We start from the raw sequence: 7,500 nt of genomic DNA, 5'->3' as shown, positions 1-7,500 counted from the left end.
GAACTAACCTTGTGACTACTTTCACGGCGTAAGTTTGAAAATCTCAAATATCTCAATGGAAATGGACGACCATTCTAGACCAGGAAATCCCCAAACCCGCCAAAGTCTTGCCTGATTAAAACGTGTTTTTTTTTGTTTTTATATAATTATCTTGATTTCATCAGATGTTTGTTGTTTTTTCTCCATTCACCATCCGAATCACGTTTGTGTTCAAGACAAAAATAGGCCAGTGCTTTAGGGTGCTCGAGTTTGCACGGAATGTGTCATCAGTACGGAACAATGAATTAGCTTTTTAACATCTTAGTGAAATAATAATAATAAATAATAATAATAATAAATAATAATAATAATAATAATAATATAATAATAATTAATAATAATAATAATAATAATAATAATTAATAATATAATAATAAAATGAATTATTGTCCATAATATGGCAATTGTCATTTAGTTACACTTGTCATAACGTTATATGATAACTATAACATTGAACAGACACCTCACTCCTACCCATTCTCTCTCTCTCTCTCTCTCTCTTCTTCCTCTCTTTCTTTCACGCATGCGACAATGAAAGACACCGTCTTTTTTTTTTTTTTGGGGGGGGGGGGCAGAATAATATGAATAGCCTAAGTTCAAGTTCTTCTTCTTCTTCTTCGTTCCCGTCACGTCACATGGTCAGTCCGGTCTGGTGAATGAAGCCCACAGTGGTCCTGAGGTCGTCCTCACTGCCGTACAGCTTCTTTGAGTATGGGGTTGGGTCAGGCCAGAAGTTCCTTCTCAACTGGTTGTACTTTGGACATTCCATTAGGACATGATGTCCATTTTCATTTTCAAGTCCGCAGTCACATTGTCCAGAGGCACCTGCTCTGGACATCCTCCACATATGTTCAAGTTCAAGTTCAACGTCTTTATCTGCAAAAGGCGGATTCCCATCACTGCAGATTTATACAATTATGTGGTGACTTTCTTCATTGTGATATTGAGTTGAAAGATAAATGTTTAATAGTTGACCAAATTTGTTGTTGTTGTTGATAATATCTAGGATATCTGGTGGGAGATTGTTCCATTGTTCCATTCAAGAAACTGTTTATATATTTGTTGGTTCTGTGTGTTAGGGTTGTGAACTTACTGCTAATAATGATAATTTCTTGTAGATGGGCAGTGTTGTTTTGTGAAATACTGTGGTAGAGTTACTATTGACTTACTTGACTTAGATGCCTTTCGCGTCTCGACCGAAAGATCGGGTCGCCTTGGCTTTTTCCAGTATTTCCTGTGTGAGGTGTCTCCAATATTGCCGGTCCTCTGCTAGGGTTCTCAGATTTTCAAGGTCCCCTGCCGTTATGAGACTAATGCTTTGTCCAAGTGTTGTGAGGTTTTTGTTTAGGATCACAGGGAGTGTTGTGATCGGTCTTCCTCTGAAAAGGTTCCCGTGTTTTTGAAAGTATCCCGACATGGCTTGGTTAGCTGGTATGTTTTTGTCCCTGCGTAGTATGTGACCGAAAAGTTGCCATCGTTGTTGTAAAATGTCAAGGGAGATTGGTCTTTCTTTTGTGATCTTATAGAGTGATTCATTTGAGATCTTTTTTGGGTATTTGATGTCCAGTACCCTTCTTAGCTGTGTGCGATGGAAGGCATCCAGATGTTCTTCTTCGGATTTTGTCAACGCCCAAGTGCCGTAGTTATACAGAAGTACTGGTTTTACAAGAGCACGGTACAGTTTCAGTTTGGTTTTTCTCTTTATTTTGTCACCTCTAATCCATACATTGGTGAGTTTACTGAGTGCGGCGTTTGATAGCTGTTTTCTTCTTTGTACATCCTCGGTGTCTCCAATTAGTGAGTCTACTTTCTTTGTTCTTTTCCATTCCTCTTTGTTCCTCGATATTGTTGTAAATTCGGTTTTATTGGCATTGACTTGGAGGTTATATTTCATGAGGGTATTTTGTATGATGTCTATATTTGCTGGTGTTGATCCAATAAAATCGACATCATCTGCATAGGCGATTTCTCTAGGGATTGCATTCTCAATATGAGTCGTTGGTTTTGGAATGACTTTTCGAACTTCTTTCAGAGCGTGTTCTAAGTATATTGTGAACAGAATCGGGCTCAGACTATCTCCTTGGGGGGTCCCGGTGTTACTTTCGAACTGCGTCTGTTTTGTGGCCCCGTATATCCTTGGTTGTATCTTTGTGTTGCTGAGGAGAAATTGGATTATTCGGAGCTCGTCTTCGTCTACTATGTCTGTTAATATCTCCAAAAGTTTTCCTCTGTCGATCGTATCAAAGGCTGCGGACATATCGATTCCGGTTATTGTTATGGATATGTTTTCTTTGAGTGCCTTTGCTGCCAACCATTTATGTGTCCATACAACGTCCGATCTGCTTCGGTCTTGGCAAAACCCGCTTTTGGCTATGTGATAGATATTTTTCTATTTTCGGTCTAATTCTGTTGAGGACAATAGTTGACAGTGTTTTTCTTATGGTATTAAGTAATGTTATTGGGCGCAGGTTGTTTACGGGTCCTTTCGTTTTTCCTGGTTTTTGTATTGTAATTAGGACACCGCTGTTTATGTCCCAGTCTTTGTGTGTTGAGAATGTTTTGTTCATTATGTTTGCAATTCTCAGATCCAGGGAGAGGGTACCGCATTTCAGCAATTCAGCGGGAATTTCATCTTCGCCTGGGGATCTGTTATTGTTTAGGCACTTTATGCTATTTCTTATTGAAGGACAACATGGCTGACACCTGTTGACATTGAGCTTCGGCTCAGTGGATAGTCTTATGTTTCTATTTATTCACTGTGTGGAATCTTTAATTTTTACCTGATGTGGACTAATCTTAATATTGGAACTTTTAACTTAAGATCTATTAAAAGTAACATTCGAAAGGAACAACTGTGTCAAGATTTAGAAAGTTATAAAATCGATGTGTTAGAGTTACTATACTGCTGTTTTATTGGAATTTACTGTTCTGTGTAGAACTTGGAGGCGTTTTTCTTAAGATACGCAGACGAAAGTACTCTGATGGCATACTCTCCAGAATACCTGCACATTTATTTTTAGATATACAGGCGGGCAAAAGTGAAGAGATGGACCTGACACTAAATATTAAGAAAACCGAATGCATGATGGTCTTACAGAATGACAACAACACGACCTTCCACTTGTCAAGCAAAGGAGAGACCATCAAAAAGGTAAAGAAATTTAAATATTTAGGCACTATCATCACCCATGACGCACGCGACATAGAGGATATAAAACAGAATAATAAAAGCGAAATGTGTTCCATAAAATGCGTCCAATTGTGTCAAACAGCAACCTAAACTTGAAGACCAAAATGAAAGTAGGAGAAACATGTTATGTTATATGTACCCTTTTATACAGTTGTGAAACGTGGACGCTTGACAAAGAATGTACGAGGAGGTTAGAGGCATTTGAGATGTGGGTGTATAGAAGAATGTTGAGGCTATCATGGACAGACAGGTATACGAACGAGGAAGTGTTGGAGAAGGTGAGAAAGGGAAGAATATTGATTGATACCATCAGAAAGAGGCAGTTACGGTTTCTGGGACATGTGTGGAGAAGAGACGGAATAGAAAAGTTGGTAACATCTGGGATGATCGAAGGAAAGAGAGCTAGAGGAAGACAAAGAATGGCATATCTACATAACCTAAGAATGTGACTTTAAAAGCAACACAGATTTCATGCGCACCACAGAAGATCGTGATTAGTGGAGACAGCTCACCGGAAACGTGCTCAAGAGTACAAGCCACGATGGATGGTGATGTACAAATTTGATATGAAGAGTGCTCAACAACAACAAAAATCAATATCAACTTCTTCTTCTTCTTCTTCTTCTTCTTCTTCTTCTTCTTCTTCTTCTTCTTCTTCTTCTTCTTCTTCTTCTTCTTCTTCTCCTCCTTCTTCTTCTGCTGCTGCTGTTGCTGCTGCTGCTTATTAATATTATTATTATTATTATTATCATCATCATCATCATCATCATCATCATCATCATCATCATCATCATCATCATCATTATTATTATTATTATTATTATTATTATTATTATTATTATTATTATTATTATTATTATTATTATTATTATTATTATTATTATTCTACTTTCTATTGTAGAAAGCTCAAGTTCGAGGACCGAATAGAAATTGATGAAAGATTATTGAACGTATGACGTTGGTGGTTGAAGGTGTCACTGTATACACAATGATACCAGACTATCAAAAATATCAGGGCTGTCAGATTCCGCTTCATCTTATGGAAGAGGATTTCATAGCCGGAAAGATGATGGGTAGAACGAATGGAGATGGTTGTTTGATTTTGACGGGGGAAATAGTCATCTGATGAGAGACGATTCCATAGTCAGATGGATGATGGGTAGAATGTATGGAGGTGGTTGTTTGATCTTGACGGGGGAAATAGTCATCCGATGTGCATGTCTTCTAGTCGGTCTGGAGATGTGTTTGACTGTTTCTGGGAAATTGACTGTAGAGGTCTTCTTTGTTTGATTTTAGGAGTTTTACCGTGTTTTTGGTAATTAATTGTGCGGCTATGTGGTCTAGTGGTAGGACACTCGCCTTCGGATCGGAAGGTCCTGGGCTCTAGTCCCGTTCTGAGCGGCGCATTGTTGAGTTCTTGGAAAAGGCTCTACACTCACGTTCTCTCATTGTACTAAGGTGTAAAATGAGTTCCTGGCCGTTATCAGGCGTCATGTCTCATCCAACATGTTAAGTGTTGCTGTTAGATAGGTAAAGCGGTTTGAGCATGTTTAGTGGATATGGCGTTATATAAAAGCTCAACTATTTTGTTTTCGTTTCGACACTCTTGTGAGATTCAACCGTCATTAAAAACGATAGATGATGAGGCAGTCAAAAGATTGTGGATCTGCAGCAATTGGACGAAGGACACAATTTGAACCAGTTTATTCCCGCAGTCTGGAAAAACGTATCTAAAAATTTGGCCAGAAAACTCGTCCTTCAAATATCGATTGAGATCCCAGGTTTGCGTGTTTTTGCCAAGACGAGGGTCGTTTAAATCAATAATATTTGAAGGACGAGTTTTCTGGCCAATCTTTAAGTACGTGTCTTTCTAGAGTACGGCAGTTGGCTGGTTAAGGGGGGAACAGAAGTAGATTTCAACAGCAGGCAATTTTTGGGTTTAATGGAAGTCCACCTAAATATCATTCCAAGTTTCAGAAAGATCCTCCATTAAAATGAATCCAAATATCTAACACACACAAACACACACAAACATGTATGAATGTATATATATATATATATATATATATATATATATATATATATATATATATATATATATTACATACATACATATATAGTGGTGTAAGATTACATCCTTAGAAAGCCAACGCAACAAGATAATAATTTTTGGCGTTTAATGAAACTATATAATTGACAAGGAATGTGTTATTTCCCCATTCTTGTTAAACACATTGTGATTCAATGATTTGTCATTGTCATATTTACAAGAACTCGTTCACATCTATCATGTCGATTGCCTTGACGCATTAGCTCAAGCCTTACCTACTTAAACTAATACTTTGGTGTTTTCAGTAGAGAAGAGTGATAAGTTTCGTGCGTTGGAGTCTTCACGAAATCGTTCCCATTGACAAGATACGAGAAAACAAATCCCGTATCTTGCCCTCTCACGTCACATCTCGCCGTCATGAACGAGATCTCGGTAGTACCGATGAAAATGAAATTGCCGATCAACTGGCCAAAGAAGGAGCCCAAAAGGAACAACCGAAGTCGTCAATCACTTACCATCAGCAAAAGAAAATAATAAAGCTAAAAATAGACAAAGAAAGGAATAACACACACCTGGAACACAACAAGCAGGATCCAATCCATGCCATTCAGCGAAGTAGCCAAGTCACTCTATTCCGCCTCCGAACAGGACACAATAGACTAAGAGGACATATGTTTACAAAGCTAGATATTGGAACAACCCCTTATTGCCCATGTGGAACCGACCATGAAACCACTTTACATGTGCTTATGGATTGCCCATTATACAACGTGCAACGTTCGAACCACTGGGTCACCCCTACAACACTCAACACAAAGCTCTATGGCGAGGCTGAGGACCTAAAGCGGACCACAGACTTCATAGCAGATATCGGACTGCAGCCATAGATGTCCATCAGAGGAACGAGAAGAAGAAGAAGAAGAAGAAAGAAGAAGAAGAAGAAGAAGAAGAAGAAGAAGAAGAAGAAGAAGAAGAAGAAGAAGAAGTTTGAGAGCATTCATAAAGACGGTGTATGTTGTGTAACCTCAAAGAAAACGGTTGACCAAAAGTGATGAGTGGTTGTGTAACACCAAAAGCCTGTGGCCTGGACTACGAGGTCTTATATGTAATGGTTGCATCACTGTCTCAACGCCCATGAATTAATTAGTAATTGGGCTCGCAATCAAAAAACGAATTTTGTGTTTTAAACTCTTTTGAATCAAACGAGTAATTAGATTGTTCGTTTCACTGAGATGTGAAAAATTATATAAAAATCAAGTAAATCGACCGATAAATAAAAAAGTTGATAAAAAGACAATAAACAAATGCGAATTTTACAATCAAATTTATTCGTAAAACAGTTGGTTTTCAACCGATTTTTCTGAAATAAAGACCAATGTCCTTTTTTCAAGCTGATTTCAGCAATGCGACTTTCAAATTCCTCACAATTATTTTTTTTTTTACTTTTAGATTTTAGCTATTATGCCTACTCAAAGCCTGTGATTGGTCGAAGACTTGTGGACGCTTGCTCAACATTCTAGACGAAAAGATGGTGGCAGTAGACCAAAGAGGTTAACATTTTAATTTACCAAACATTTTTCTTTATGCCAAATAAAATAAAGTGATAATTTCGCATAAAAAAATAACTCTGAAGTTTCTATCTCTTTATTACAATAAAATTGATACCAAGAATGACAAAATCGCCCCACAAGTAAGAGAGTTATAGAATATTCATAATATTTTTTAACGTTTACAATAATTGTCATCAAAGTCATATGTCAAAACCAAAGTCGTAATTTTTGTTAGATTTTTACCAAACAAAGTGCAATGTTAACGATTTACACCCGCAAATAAAAAAAAGGATCAAATCGCAATTTCTACAAAATATTTTATTTTTGTCACAAATTGATAAACATCAAAGCACAATTATTATTAAAAATATTATGTGTCATAAGCAAAATTCAGGTGAGGTACTCATTTCCATCTGTCGAGTTTGGTGATGCTTAAAAAGTGATGTCTCGTGACCAGAGCTTTGCGACCTTGACATCATCCCATCATTGTCCACACAAAATGTCGCCTGAAGACAGACAGCACCAGACAATTATGTCAGATATATATAATTTGTGGAATTCCCGATATCTCAGTTCGTAGCGCACTCGCTTCACGATCAATCGACCCCCCTCCCCTGTCCCCCCATCCGTGATTGGGTAGCGTGTCTGTTCGATCTGGCCGAAAATATTTT

The 7,500-nt window shown here is 37.7% G+C and overlaps 2 protein-coding genes across 2 annotated transcripts in view; both read right to left on the bottom strand.

Annotated features, from left to right (window-relative positions):
• Positions 1 to 219, bottom strand: part of LOC144973743 (uncharacterized) — a 23,631-nt gene extending 23,412 nt beyond the window's left edge. Inside the window, exon 1 of the mRNA XM_078916578.1 lies at positions 9 to 219. The gene's annotated coding sequence lies outside the window, so the exon portion shown is untranslated. The remainder of the gene's footprint in view (positions 1 to 8) is intronic.
• Positions 220 to 6,588: 6,369 nt separating this feature from the next.
• LOC144974245 (uncharacterized) overlaps positions 6,589 to 7,500 on the bottom strand; it is a 28,124-nt gene continuing 27,212 nt past the window's right edge. Inside the window, exon 12 of the mRNA XM_078917164.1 lies at positions 6,589 to 7,500. This exon is cut by the window's right edge and continues 449 nt beyond it. The gene's annotated coding sequence lies outside the window, so the exon portion shown is untranslated.

The sequence above is a fragment of the Berghia stephanieae genome, chromosome 5 (genome assembly GCF_034508935.2).
Source record: "Berghia stephanieae isolate SIO BIC M18660-M18661 chromosome 5, UCSD_Bste_1.3, whole genome shotgun sequence".
Classification (NCBI taxonomy): Eukaryota; Metazoa; Mollusca; class Gastropoda; order Nudibranchia; family Aeolidiidae; genus Berghia; species Berghia stephanieae.
This window is presented reverse-complemented; position numbering and strand designations above follow the sequence as displayed.